We start from the raw sequence: 15,656 nt of genomic DNA, 5'->3' as shown, positions 1-15,656 counted from the left end.
TTTTCGAGATCCAGCATTCCTGTTTTCAAAATATTTAATCCAAATTCGGGTTTTAAAACATTTCTTTCAAAATCAATTTTAAAACCTGGGTTTTTAATCAACATTCTGTCATTTGCCAACCCCCAGGACCTTATATTTTGAAATGTTTTTCTCAGAAAACAATCTAGATTCATTTTAAATTCAATTTTTAATTGATTTCAATTCTCAGATGAGACCCATTTAGGTGGTGTCGCTTTTGGATTCCTTCATTTATCAAATTTCTCAAAAAATTTAGAGTCCTAGTTGGATCAGGACTCTATGCTTTTATCTTTTCATCTTTTTAAAACATTTTCAAAATTCCATTTTGATTTTAAACCAGTTATGCTCATATCCCTTGTCCATTAACTCCATTTTGGCCAAAATCTTAGAGTCCTAGATGGATCACGACTCTTTTTCCAGAGTCCCAGTTGGATCAGAACTCTACTTTTTACTACCTTTTCTACCTGTTTTTAAAGAAAACCTTTTAAAATCTTTCGTTTTGGCCAATATCCGAGAGTCCTAGTTAGATTAGGACTCTTCTTCAATGAATCCCAATCGGATTAGGACTCTTCTTCAGAGTTTCAGTCGGATTATGACTCTGTCTTTTCTCACTATTTTTACCTATTTTTAACCAAATCTTTCAAAATGAGTCAAAAACTCAGAGTTTCAATCAAAACAGGACTCTGTTTGAAGAGTCCTAGTTGGATCAGGACTCTGACCCTGATTTCAATTTTGAGAGAATCTTTCAAAAATCCTTTTATTTATCCTTTCAGAAATCAAAATTGTTATACCTTTATCATGGAATTTCAAAATTCTAAGGTTTTATCCCAGAGTCTTGATCAAATCAGGACTCTATCCCAGAGTCCTGATCGAATCAGGACTCTATCCAAAGTTTGTTTTCTCACTTCATTTTCATTGGTTTTCAAAAGCTTTGTTTAAATATCATCATTTGTTTCTCATAAAACAAAAAAATTTCAGCGTCCTAGTCAAAGTAGGACTCCTCCTTATAGTCCTAATCAGATCAAGACTCTGAACCATACTTCAATTCTATCTTGTTTTCACTTGTTTTTCAAAATTCTCTCATTTGTTTTCTCAGAAAATCCAAAATTATGAGAGTCCTAGTACAATCAGGACTCTGTCCCCAGAGTCCCAGTTAGATTAGGACTCTGTTTTGATTTCAATATTCATTATTGTTTTCAATGTTTTCACAAGTTCTTTCATTTGTTTTTCAGAAAATACCAAAAAAAAAAATCTAGAGTTTTAGTCTGATCAGGACTCAGTCCCAGAGTCCTAATCCAGTCAGAATTCTGTTTTTACTTCCATTTTTCATTTATTTTTCAAAAATTAAGTCATTTTACAGAGTGCAGTTAATTTAGGACTCTATTTCAGAGTTTCTGTTGAGTTAGAACTCTAACCCTGACTGTATTTTCTTACTTATTTTACCATTTTTGATAAAATCTTTCAAAAAAAATCTTCATTTGGCTTCTAAAATCCAAAATCTCAGAGCCCTAAAAATTCAAGAATCTAGCCCGAAGTTTCAGTTCGATTGGAACTCTATTTTTAAACCTCTGAATTTCAATTATTGATTTTAACACCTTTTCAAAGTCATTTTCAGTTGTTGTTTCAAGTTTTTCAAAAACCTGATGTGGGGTCCACTCAGTTGGCGCCATATCCAGAGGAGTTCTGACCCAGTCAGGACTCTATGTTCTTTCAAAGCTTTCAATCTCAAAATATACTTTTGAATATCTTCTGAAAAACCTCTCAATATCAAGTTTTAAAATCATTTTTTGAAAAACTCAAGTAGGGCCCACTCGAGGTGGCGCTACATTTGAGGAAGTCAGGTTTATACTAGGGTTAGTCAGTGTCGTAGTTAGTTTAGAGGTTTAGGAAGAATCAAAAATCCATTTTGAAAATCCATTTTTAACTTTGATTTTCAACTATTAGTTTTCAAAGTTTAATTAAAGCTTTAAAAATCCAAATGTGGGCCCACATTAGGTGGCGCCACATTTGGAGGTTTTGTAGGCTAATTAGGAGTTTAGGTTAGTAGTTAATTAAGCTAATTAGGTTAGGGGTAGTTAGGTAACTTCACACCAAAATCGCCCCCCCCCCGTCCCTTTTAGAAGTCCATTTTTTTTTAGAATTCCTTTAGAAAAAGAAACCTAAAAAAAAAATCTATTTAAAGAGAGGCCAAGGGGGTCAACCCCCACTCTTCCCTTTGGTGATTCTTGGAGCTTCTCTCCCCTCTCCAGCCCTTCCTCCATTGCTGCAACTTCAAGGTATGGTTTTTCATAATTTTTTATGCTTTATTTGATTTTATTTAATGTTTTAACATGAATTCCACCATTAATGTTTTCCCTTTCATGGATTAAAACATAGATTCAACCTCAAGAACCTCAAGTTCAATGTTAGAAGATGATCTAACCCTATTCCATGCTATTTTCCATGATTCTAATCCATTAGAATCATTTATTGCATTGTTTTTTATATTCTTAACCAAGAAAACATGAGATTTATCCGATTAAATGGATCAAATCCATGATTTCAAGGGTAAAAGCAATTCCAGCCATGGATTCCCTATTTTATTTTTATTTTTATCATATTACTGTCTATTTCATGTATTACAACATCAAAATAGGTTTCGTTTTACTATTTAGATATATTTTTTTGTTGTTTTCATTAAATAAATCATGTTTTATTGGTGTTTCTTAGATTTTTGCATATTTTAATTTCAGATCAGTAGAAAGCATGTTAGTTCGTATTGAAATCTTTATTGAAAATTCCTAATTTTTTTTATATGTTGTTCAGTATATGTCAGTGAACTACTGTAAAAAAATCAGATGTTTTCGGATTCGGGTACCTTGTTAATAAAATACAAGTCAAATCGGGATTTCTGTTGATTAAAAGCATTGTTTAGATTTAAGCATAACTTTCAGATGTGTTATTTCTTTCATCCAATATCCGATTCAAGATCCATAATATGCAATGGCTTCTTGTTGATGTAGGATATTTACTTTAAAATTTTCATAATTTTTTGTTTCTGTTTGTTATTTTTCCTTTGTCAAAAAGTCGGATCCATCTTTTAAAACTCGTTATGATTTATAAAAACCCTAATCCAACTTGTACTGATCATAGATCTCAAACTGTAGATTTGATTCATGATCTGTAAAAACAAAAGTTCATTATTTTTATGTTTACTATTGACTGCTAAAATTTTAGAAACTTTTGATGAGGTCTGCTATTTATTTATGTATTTATAACCGGAAGTATCTGTTTTAATCAATTTTAGATTCATTATATTTAAGTTTAGATTGCCGAAAAAGTATCTTCATCATCAAAGATGATTTTTTTGATCTGTAAATAGGAGATTCTCTGTTTTTTGTCTAGTTTACCTCTGTAAAATTTCAGAAGTTTTCATGGTAGATTGACCCCTGATTCGGGTCTAACACTGAAACTGGTACGTGACCATGGGTAAAAATAGCATATTTTAGGGTTTTAATGCAATTTTCGAATTGTAATAATGTCAAAAATATATTTTTATGGTTTCAATCTGATTTTAGGGTGATAACAAGTGCAGGTACCGATTTTTATCAATTTTGAAATCCATTTGATGCTTAGATGAGCCAAATTGCAAAACAGGGTGCTCGCAGGATCCCGAAACATTGCCAAAATCATGATTTTCATGATATTTCTTGATTTTCGTGTATAAGTTCATGTTTTTAGGGTTTATTCATGTTTAGAATCATATTAGGATGCTTTATATTCGATTTTGTATTTATTTCAATCCTACACCCAAAGTTTTTACCAAAATTTATTTCTAAAAACCCTGATTTCAAGGCCATAATCTTGCTATCGGGGGCAATTTGGTCATTTGACCTCAATTTTGAAATTTTAAAACCCTAATTTTCATATTTTTAATCATATCCTGTCATCTTATGTTTGATTTATCCTTATTTGAATTTCAAAACTTGCATTTTACAAAATATCTTTCTAAAAACCCTGATTTCAAGGCCATAGTCTTGCTATCAGGGTTATTTTTGTCATTTTGACCCCAATGTCGAAATTTTCAAATCTCATTTTTATATTTTTTCAATTTTATTTCTTATTTCATTATGTTTATCTCAGGGAATTATGGAAAAAGGCTTATATCTAGTAAAATCCAGTAATTTCTAGATATTACTGGATAAATCTAGAAAAGCCAACATATCTTCACTAACAAGTTTTCTAGTTTTGCAAAGATATTGAAGACTTTATTTTTTTGTATTTAAATTCAATTAGTGATGTAAATCAAATGTAAACTTTGGAATAAGAATTTCAATTTCTGCTTAGATTAGGATTTGCATTGCATATAGTTTAAACTTTGATATATAATTGTTATGCTTGTCATACATGTGCATATTTCTACAAATTCACCATGGTCTACACGAATGGAACGTGCACAAGATCTTATGGAGTTGACAAACTCGGTGTAATTCGTATTTATGGCCATAGTCAGAATACGAATGAGACCCAGATTTGTGATCTTCGTATTAGCCACATTCAGCCTACACTCTTAGGCGAACTTCAAAATGCACTGCATTTCTCAAAAATACAAAAGGATTTTCTTAATTCTTCAAAATCATGACTTTCAATCCATATTCATTCATTTCATTCAATTTACAAATCCCAATTCCAATTCAAAGAAATCGATTTTCTCAAATTTTTCTAAGTTTTATACACAAATCGATTTTCTCAAAGTTTTGAGTTTTCAAAGGATATTTCAAGTATTTTCTCAAGTTCAAACTCATGATTTTCCAAATCCTAACATCTTCAACTCCAAAATTCAAAATTCAAAATTCAAAATTCAAAATTCAAAATTCAAACTTTTCCCAAAGTTATTTCAAATTTCTCAGAATCGATTTTCATAAAACTTCAAGATTTCTTCATAAATCGATTTTTACTTTCCCAAAAACATTCTCTCAATCAGGATTCACGATTTTCCAAGGGCTTCTTTTCCAAGTATTTTCAAAACTTTAAAGCAAACATCATGTTTTTGAATTGAATAAAAGAAAAATAAATACAATAGCTAAGTCCTCCACTTGAATAATCCTGCAAAACTAGAAAACATGTTAGCACAAAAATGTAGGTTTATCTAGATTTATCCAAAAATATTGCGAAATTATCGGATATTATCCAAATGTAAACCAATTCATACCTCCCTGATATAAACATAAATGATGAAATTGGATTGAAAATATGAAAATGAGCTTTGCAAATTTGAAATTGGGGTCAAAATGACCAAAATGCCCCTGATAGCAAGACTATGACCTTGAAATCAGGGTTTTTCAAAAAGATATTTTGTAAAAATGCAAACTTTGAAATTCAAATGAGAATAAATCAAACACAAGATGACATGGTATGATGAAAATATGAAAGTCAAAGTTTAGAAATTCAAAATTGAGGTCAAAATAGCCAAAATACCCTTGATAACAAGACTATGAACTTAAAATCAGGGTTTTCTGAAATAATTTTTGTAAAAATGCAAATTTTGAAATTCAAATGAATGCAAATTATGTGGAAATCAACTATAATATGATGTGGATGATGATAAACATATTAAAACCCTAAAAATGTAAAAATATCATAAAATATTGAATTTCGCTTGATTTTCGCCTCAGTTTCGCTTTTGATTTTAAAAATTAACTAACACAAAAAGCAAATGAGCTTGGAATTGGCTCAAATTTGGCATGGACACCTAGAATAACTCTAAAAACAGAATGGAATCCAAAAATAATATTTTTGGTATTTTTTAATATGGAAATTCAAATAAAAACCTTAAATTACGTGGTTTTTTCCTAAAAACCTAGATCTGCCCTAATAAAAACCAAATTTGAGGTACTAAACTACCATATAAATTCTCCAAAATTTATGAGGTGATAGAGAATAGTTAGGCAAAGATTTTTGCCTTTTACAGATTTAAGATTTAACGTATGGTCAGAGCCTTACAGCTCCAGCAAGTTCGGTCAGAATTCGGCGACTCTAGAATTAGAGGCAGACTGACAGGTTTTCACAACAAAAATAGTAAAAATGATAAACTGTGGCCAAAATGGGAAAAAAATTTTCTAACACACATAGGAAGAATTCTTATTTTGATAGTTTCAGCATTGTACCTATGGATTAGGAGGACACAAAGGATTATCAGACCTCTAATTCTGATAAAATTCGACTAAGAGGGATTTGACAGGCAGACTTCTAAAATCTAGAAAAAAAGAAAATCTAAGTCTAAAAATCCTGAAATTTTGGGAAATGACAAAGGAGTTCATGAGAAACAACTCCTCTTTTTATTGTTTGGGCATTAGAACTAGGGATTTAAATATCACAGAGGATTAAGGTTGATCCAGGATCTAACAAACAGGTAGCAGGTGTTACACATGGTTCTACAAAACCTGAATTTTGAGAGGCTTCAAACCTTTTTAGAAAAATCCCATAAAATCCCTTAAAATAGTAGATTCCTCCACAAATCTACCGTAATTTTTTGGAGTGAACCGAATCTCCCATGAGGAAGATCTCGAGTCCTCATGTCTGGTAAAGGGGGATTCAAGAGTTTCGCAGGGTTTAAATCCCGTTGTAGCATCCAATTTGTTTTGTGGGGATCCAAAACCCAAATTGATCCAAAGTTTTGGCAGGATATCAGATACAAACACATGTATTTACCATAAAAGAATCAAGATTTTTCTATGAACATTCATACATGAAATATTTGCAAGAATGTGCACATGAATTAAAACCTATAACTATGAATGAAAATAAGACCAAATATAAAACTTAAGACATGCACCTTACATGAACCAATGCTAAAATCAAAGAAACGACCAGAGAGATGTACCCTATATTCAATGTTGGCCACTGAAATGAGGGATCTGATCCACTCATCGGATGGATCACCTCATTTGCAATGCCTTGCCACGACAAAACCAAGATTTCCGATTGTTTAAATCCATAAAGCAAGATCCTTTTCCAAGATGAATCCAGTTTTATTTGGCTTTGCCTTATATTCATATCATAAAAGGAAAAAAGAAACTCATGTTATCATACAGTAAGAAAAATTATTCAAGTGATGAAGAGGGTAAGTGCTTTACCTTGGAAAAGGGGAAGCTTGGATCGGCTAAGAGGAGATAGTGATCTTGGTGCAGTGGTGGTTACTTGGAAGAGGTGGCGGCAGATGTTGCTGAAGGTTGAAGTCCTGCTTGTTTATTGGAGCTAGAGCAATGGCTAGGGATGCACTTGCTGCTGTGATGGAGGAGTTGGGGCTGCTGTCACCAACGTTTGAAGGAGGACTACAATGGACAAAGGCTATGGTGGTTGCCTCGGAGGTCTTGATGGGTTGCACCAAGGTTGAAGGAGATGGCGCCAATTGAAGATGATGCTATGGCTGCCAAGGAAGGTGGCTGGAGAATGTGGTTGGAGGTCTATTTCAATGTTGAAGGGAGTAGTATTGTGGCTGGAAGGCTGCTACCAAGTGGTAGTTAGCGGTTGGAGGAGATGACACCGGCTGGGTCTTGAAGGTGAAGGTGAGGATAGCGTTGGATATGATTGTTGTGGCTACCTTGGGAGTGGTTGTCAAAGGCAGAGAAGGGCTGCTACCATGGAGAAGATGAAGCCTTTGCTGAAGGAAGAAGGAGGTTGGAGTTAGGGCTGAGAGAGATGTAATGGGCTGAAACGAGAGAGGCGTGAATGTGAGTGGGAGAGAGGCTTGATCAGCCGTGTGACGATTAGTCCCAAAAAATGAAAAAAACTTAGGTTTTAATAGAATTAGGGCTAGAATGGGTGTGAATTAGAGAGAAGAGCCCTCAGTCGTATGTGGTTATGGAATTTAGAAAGGTAGCAAGGAAAAAAAGGGAAAGAAAGAAGGGAAGGAAAAGTAAAGAAGAGGAGGAAGAAGGAAGAAAGAAGGAAGAGGAGGAAAGAAAGAAGAAAAGGGAGAGGGGCTGGTGTCAAGGAGGAGAGAGGAAATGCAGAAGGAAGAAAAGAAAGAGAAAAGGAAAAAAAAGGGAAGGAAGAAAGAAGAAGAAAAAGAAGGGAAGGGGAAAGAAAAAGAGTGGGAAGCGAAGAGGGAAAGGAAGGAAAATGGGGAGGAAAAATGGAAAGAAAATGGAGGGGAAGAGGAGAGGGGGTCGACCCTCCTTGTGGGTCCCACCTCTCCTAGGTGGACATAATAATAAAAAAGAATAAAATAATAAAGGGAAAAATAAATAAGCAAAAAATAAAAAGTTTTTTTTTTATTTTCTTTTGAAAACTCAAAGTGTGGTGCCACCTTGGAAGTGGGTCCACACTCAATTTTAAAATTCATTTCAAAGGCCAGAGGCATAGAATGGTCTTTCAAAAAAATTTCAGATGAAATGAGCTATTTTTGGCAGTTTTTGAAATAAGCTTAGAATTTGAAGTTTTGTACCCCTCTGTAGAGCAAATCCAGTTTAGATTTTGAGAAATCAAGTTTGAAACGAATCCAGATTATTTTCTCAGAAAAATATTTCCAAATTTAGAATCCTCAATGTAAAAATGTTAAATTTGGAAACCCAAGGTTTAAAATTGAATTTTGAAAACTTCAAAGCTCAAATCTGGATTAAAAATTTTAAAACTAGAGTTCTGGATCTCGAAAATGAAATGTGAGGAAACATTATGAAATGATGGAAGCTGATGAGAAATGACATGAGATGCCATGCGAAATGCTAACACTCAATGAAGAAATTTGGATATTGGACTCTGATTGATACTTATGCCAGTTTAAAAAGTGATAAACTTTATAAAAATGGGAAAAATGGTGCAAGAAATGCTTTTTGGTCTCTATCGGGCCAGAGTGATACTGAAAATTAAGGTTTGAGCTAGTTTGAACTAAAATAAACTGAATTGAGCTAGGTTTTAGGGTTTCAGAACTCAAATGGACTGACAAGACACTAACTCAACTGAATTGTCAAGAAATACTGCCATTTTTAGAGAAATGGTCAATGGAGTGAAGTGAATTACGAACACGAGTTGGGTTTGAGCTGAAACAAAGATCAGTAATACTGAGATAAACTAAAACTGAAGCTCAAACACTAGCTCAACTGACTGGACTCAGCTCAATTTCAGTTGAATGAGCTGAAATAGGCTAAAATTGGCTTCTAAACACTTGGAAGTGGATTTGAACTAAAATTGGAGCACTTAAACTCCTAGTAAGCTCAAGCTAGACTCAAGAGAATATAATTAATTAGGAATGACTGACTCAAAGACAATTGGGTTGGATTTGAGTGAGAGAAATGATCCCATTTTGGTAGGAATGGTCAGAAATGAATTTGATCTGCTCACTGTGAGCTCAGGTGAGCTAGAAATGACTAACATTCTAACTATTCTGAGCTTAAGAATGAGCTTGGTTGTCTCTGAATGATCGGGGTCTTTGGATGACCTAGGGGTAAAATGGTAATTTTCATAATAAAAGTGGGTAAAATGGTAATTTCCTAAGACAAACTCAGGGTTGGACTCCTATACTGACCTACCAGGTTTGACATTTACACGAGGGATGTGTCTGAAAATGGATGAGGAAAATTTGGGGTGTTTACAAATGTCCCTCTTTGCTACTAAGTCAGTTTAGGGCCGAGCTTAGTGGCAAAGAAAAACACACTAAATTTGAGCTATAAAAATGCCCCAGTTAGAAGGAGCTGACTAGGTATGACGAAATTAGCCCTAATGAAAATAGTAGGTATGAAATGGAGAATAAGCAGGAAAAATTTACTTCAAAGAAGTGAAGCTCAGGTTTTGCTTTTAACCTGGATGGGACGGAAAATACCTCATATAGAAACGAAGCTCAGGCTTGACCCTTACCTTGTTTGGAAAATGAAATACCTCAATAGAACGAGGCTCAGGTTTATCCCTTAACCTGACTAGGAAATGAAAATGATGGAATCTTCAACTGAAGAATCCATGATGTGACTTTTGGACATCCGCACAATGAATCCAATAGAAGTATTGCAAAATGATGAAAAAAGGGATCCTTAAAGCTTGAAAAGGGGTTTAATTTTGGGCGTCTCATTGCGGAGACTAAATAACTTTTAAAATTGATAACCTTTTACGGGAAAATGATTGATGGATTAACCTCGAGCCGAATTTGGACTGTCTATGGTGGGACGGTGGGGACATAGGGAAGTGTGCGAATCTGAGAGTCCAGACGCTCAAATTATATCGAAAGAAGGGAAGGAATCTTGAGAACTCCCGCTATCAAGTCCTAAAAGGAATAACAAATGATGCCAGGATGTGTCAAAAGTGGACAACAAGCTCTCACTTCATGTCAAGATAGCTAGAAAATATTGTCAAAATGTTGAAAACTGTTGTTGATTCAAAATAATTGAAAATGATGCACATTGGTGTGAAAATATTCTCTCTTTTCTACCTGAAGTATTACCTCCAATTGGGCTTAACTTCGTAGAATCAAGATTCGAATTCAAATTGCTTATAAATGACTTTCTTTTAAGGAGGCTATCAATTTCCTTGATATGATCGAAAAAGAAAGAATTCTCATTGCGAAAGCAATTGATGAAAGGATATTGGTAAAAGAATTTAACAAAATTTAAAGAGGATTCTTGGCAGATTTGGCAGTTTGATATCCTGGATTTTTCTCATGATGATCTTTTTGCACTCTTTTTGAGACATTGAGCTTTCTTGGGTTTTTGGGGAGCTTATTACATCATTCTTCATTTTAGAGATGTACTGACTTTTCTCTTTTTTTTTGGAAGGGTACGTCACAAACTCCTTCAACTTAGAGATGTTCTGATCCTTCTTTGTCTTAGAAATTATACTGATGATATCATCTCATTGGTTGGAAATCTCTTGATGATAGCAGAAATTAAATATCTTTTAGGGTTTGTTGGGAGGTTCGTCACATCCACCTTCAACTTGGCGATGATCTGAACTTTCTCTGGAAGGATCTGTCACAAACTCTTTCATCTTGGAGATGATCCAAATCTTTTTTGGCCCCGAGGGTCTAACTTATCCACCAGTCTTCAACTTGACGATGATTGAGAGATCCCTTTTGCAGATATTTAATTGCAACTTAAATGATTGAGGAAATATGAAATTGAATGGATTTGTCTTTATCACCCAGGATATTTCTACTACCTTATTTCCTATAAGAATGGTCTTTAAAAATGTGCCATTGACTGCGATCAATATCAATCACTTACGGCTTTGCAACAACAATGAATTTTCTTTGCTGGCCATGTCGAGGATTTATTCTTCATCCTTTTGGTTAGCCAATAGAAAGATTTTGAATTTTGAATCCTTCTTCGCGAAATCTTTGCTCTTTCGGAAGTAATGCTCAAGGTATTCTGAGGTAAAGATTTTGTCCAATAAAGATTTTGAAATCAACAAATATTTAATGACAAGTTGGCAAAATGTTCTTGAAATCCTTGGTGAAAGCGAGCATTGGAGTCTGACTTAACGCATCCATGACAAATGTCTCCTCTCCTTTCCCCAAAGGAGAAGATTCAAAAATGGGAAATAGAAAATACTCCCTCTCTTCCCTGAAGATGAGGTGTTTGCAAAACGAACTTTTGAAGAGAAATTAAGCTTTCGTCAAAACATTCTAGCATTAGGCTTCTCTTATGGAAAAGGGTCTGGTAATGGTGAGATTGGTGAATTGGTCATGAAGGAACGAGTCCATCACACTCTCTCTGAAAAGTGGGTCCTTTATGATGAAATGGTCTTGTATGAAAAATGGGGGGGGGGGGCACAAGGAATGCGAGCTTTCGTCGAAGCTCTCTTTGAAAAGAGGGTTCCTTGTGTGAAATTGGAAATTGTTTTGCAAATGGTTCACAAAGACACAAGTCCCTTCAAACTCTCCCTGAAAAGGGGCTAAGTGAACAAAGGATAGCATGCAAAAAGAATGAGCTCCCTCGAACTCTCCCTATAAAAACGGTCCCTCGCAAGAGAAAATGATTGGGATTGATATTAGGTGGCAAAAAGGTCAAAATTGGAAATTGGAAATTGGAAATTGGAAATTAGAAATTGGAAATTGGAAATTGGAAATTGGAAATTGGAAATTGGAAATTGGAAATTGGAAATTCGAAATTCGAAATTCGAAATTGGAAATTGGAAATTGGAAATTGGAATTTGGAATTTGAAATTTGAAATTTGAAATTTGAAATTTGAAATTTGGAATTTGGATGACCTGAAGGTCAAAATTGAGAATTGGGTGACCCGAAATTGAAAATTGGAAATTGGAAATTGGAAATTGGATGACCTGAAGGTCTTAATTAAGAATTGGGTGACCCGAAGGTTGAAATTGGAAATTAGAAATTGGGTGGCCCGGAGGTCAAAATTGGGAATTGAAATTAATATAAAGATTGAATTTAAAAGATAGACCAATACACATACAGGAGTTGGTAAAATAACCAATGCGAGGTCAGGTTTTGTAAAAGGACCAACGCAAAGCTGGATTTAGATGGAAGGACCAATGTAAAAACTGGGTTTGGTTAAAGGACCAGTGCTAAACTGGGTTCGAAGGGACCAGTGCTAAACTGGGTTTGGAAGGACCAATTCAAATATTGGGCTTTGGGAGAGACTGATGCTAAACTGGATTTGGTTAAAGGACCAGTGCTACATTGGGTTTGAAAGGACCGATGCTAAACTAGATTTTGAAGGACCAGTGCTAAACCAGATTTGATAGGAAAATTCGAATCGGAATTCAAATCTTCAAGGAAAAATTAAATGAAATGGGTTTTGAAAGAAAATTTGAGTCAAAACTTGGATCTTCTAGACTGATTCTAGACATTTGAATTGGATTTAAAAGAAAATTTGAGTCAAAACTCTAATTTTCTAGACCAATTTTAGACATTTGAATTGGATTTGGAAGAAAATTCGAGTCAAAACTCTAATTTTCTAGACCAATTCTAGGCATTTGAATTAGATTTGAAAGAAAATTCGAGTGAGAACTCTAATTTAATAGAACAATTCTAGGCATTTGAATTAGATTTGGAAGAAAATTCGAGTAAAAACTCTAATTTTCTAGACATTTGAATTGGATTTGGAAGAAAATTTGAGTCAAAACTCTAATTTTCTAGACCAATTTTAGACATTTGAATTGGATTTGGAAGAAAATTTGAGTCGAAACTCTAATTTTCTAAACCAATTCAGAAGGAAAATAAATTCAAGTCGGAACTCGAATCCTGAAGGAAAATTAAACCGAATTAAGGTTTTAAGGAAAAAAGATTTGAATCGAAACTCGAATCTTGAAGGAAAAACTAAACCAGTGTGGACTGGGTTTTGTTTTGATGGACCACCTCGAAAGCAGGACTTTGATTTGACCGATCGGCTCGAAAGCAGGATTTTGTTTTGAAAGGTTTGAAAAATGACTGATGAAGTTGTAACCCGATGGCTGGAAAATGATTGATATTGGTACGATTGTAACCCGAAGGTTTTGACAAAATTGGTCGACCCAGAGGTCTGTTTGTAGAAATTTGGCATTAAGCATGATATTGAACCATTATAAAGGACCGTGTTACTTCCATGAATGGTCTTAGGATTATCCCCTTATCCAGAATGGGAATGAATTTGATGCAAATGAATGCAAATTAAAGCAGATGAATGCAATTGAATGCCAATGTATGCAAAATGATGTAAATGGGTGCACATGCATGCAAAATAAGAGATTTATTTTATCCTGCCTGTATACAGAACATTTTGAAGTAAAACAAAATTTTAAAAAAATGCCTCAATGTTATAGGAAAAGCAAATTTTGGATAAAAGGAAGATAATTGACAGAGTGACTGGCTTCTTGATTGATTAGAGAGGCATCCTGAAGAATATCACTCCTTGCGAAAAGATATTATCCCAAGAAGGAGAATAAAATGTAGCATCAAGCTTATGAGAAAAATTGATAATTTTATTGATGCATTGAAGGAAAAAATGACAAATTAAAGAAAGATAAACAAGATTAGATCATCCTTCTAAAATAAAAGCAAGATGAGAAATGGGAAAATACTGCATTGTCAACTTCTTGAATGATTGAGGAAAAACTTTGTCAAGATGATTGGTTCTCCTTTTCATCTTGAACGAGAAGATTCTTATCGATACAGTCCTGAATGATGTTCTTGAAGACAAAACAGTGGTCAGTATCGTGTCCTATTGCTCGATGGAATTTGCAAAACTGGTCCATGAATCTTCTCATGATCGTGGGAGGATCTGTGGCTCTGGGGAGCTTTACCAATTCCTTGGTCAACATATATTTGAGGATTTCATCGAAGGGTTGCTTAAGAGGAGTAAATTGGCGATCTTTACCCCAACCATCCCGCTTTATCTTTTCTTTTTGTTGGCCCAATTTTTCATTCTACTTTGAAGACCTTTCTTTCTGCCGTATATGATTGCCCTTGCTATTTTTGCAGTCACTACGGTCGGCATTGGCAAAGAATACAAAATTTGTCTTCTTTTTTGAATCTTGATTATTCCTGACGGGGGTGATGTCATCATAGAAGTCTTTGCTTGTGAAGACTTTCTTGCCCTTGTCGCGGCCTTGCAAATCTTTAATCATCTCGTTCATTTCCTTCAACTGTACTTGGACTGGATCATCCATTGTTTGATTCTTCAATTTATAGGTTGTCCCCTGTCTATGAGGGGATCTTTGAAACACTTGCTGGGCTTCATACTCTTCATCAATATTTTTAGTTGATCCAGTTTTATCGAAAGTATTCTCATATTGAGTGTGCCTCTTGGACATTTCTACCGGCTTCTTGACTGTGCGGCCCTTGACCTTCTTCTTGCAGGAAATCTTTTCTGAACTGGATCCAGCCTGTTCACTCATTATCTTCATCATCATTTTCTGAAAAAGGGCATACATCTGCGGATCAACATCATCATTATCTTGCTGGCCCTGGCCCTTGGAAGATCGTTGAGACAACATCTCCTGCTCAGATTCGGAGTGATCGCTATGCTGAATAGGGGCAGTCTTTTTGTCAGACCTTGTCAACACCATGAAGAATTGTTGATGCTCTCTATAGAGAAAAACTGAGGGTTAGATCCTGAGAATGATTTTGAATAGGAAGAAAATATTTGATGTGAATTTGGTAGACAATTGGAGAGATATCCCATTACTAGGGATTGAGTCGTTGCTGGAATCACGACAATTGCGCTGCTATTCTTTGCAAAAAGAACGAACAACTGAAAATATGCTTTGTTACCTAGGTGAGGTCGTCAAACCATGATAGAATGAAAATTGAAGGAATTTTATTGAAGAGAGACATGATTTTATCGATAATAAACTTGACAAAGAGGAGGGGGAGAAACAATTTTTCACCACTCCTGATAATCATTGGACACTCAAGGACCCGAAAAAAGAGTGAGAGTGACAAAAAAATCCCAGCCATATCTGGCAGAATAGTATGCTCCTGACCATTGATCTGATGTGAGATCAAACTCTGACATGATCCTTGAAAGTAGACGAGCTTCTACGTGCTTCTGCCTCTGAAAAAACTGCCTAACACAACGCTCTAGATGGTAAGTGTAGAAGAATGGTCCAAGTAGTCTGAACCGCTTGCCATATGCATAAGTGCATCTGGGAGGTGATTCCTGACGATCAAAGTAGTCCTATACGACCTCTTCCTCCTGAAGGTTGTCGATCAAGAATCGGTATCTGGTTA

This window comes from Nuphar pumila, chromosome 4, assembly GCF_984573655.1.
Source record: "Nuphar pumila chromosome 4, dmNupPumi1.hap1.1, whole genome shotgun sequence".
Lineage (NCBI taxonomy): Eukaryota > Viridiplantae > Streptophyta > Magnoliopsida > Nymphaeales > Nymphaeaceae > Nuphar > Nuphar pumila.
Note: the sequence above shows the minus strand (reverse complement) of the source record.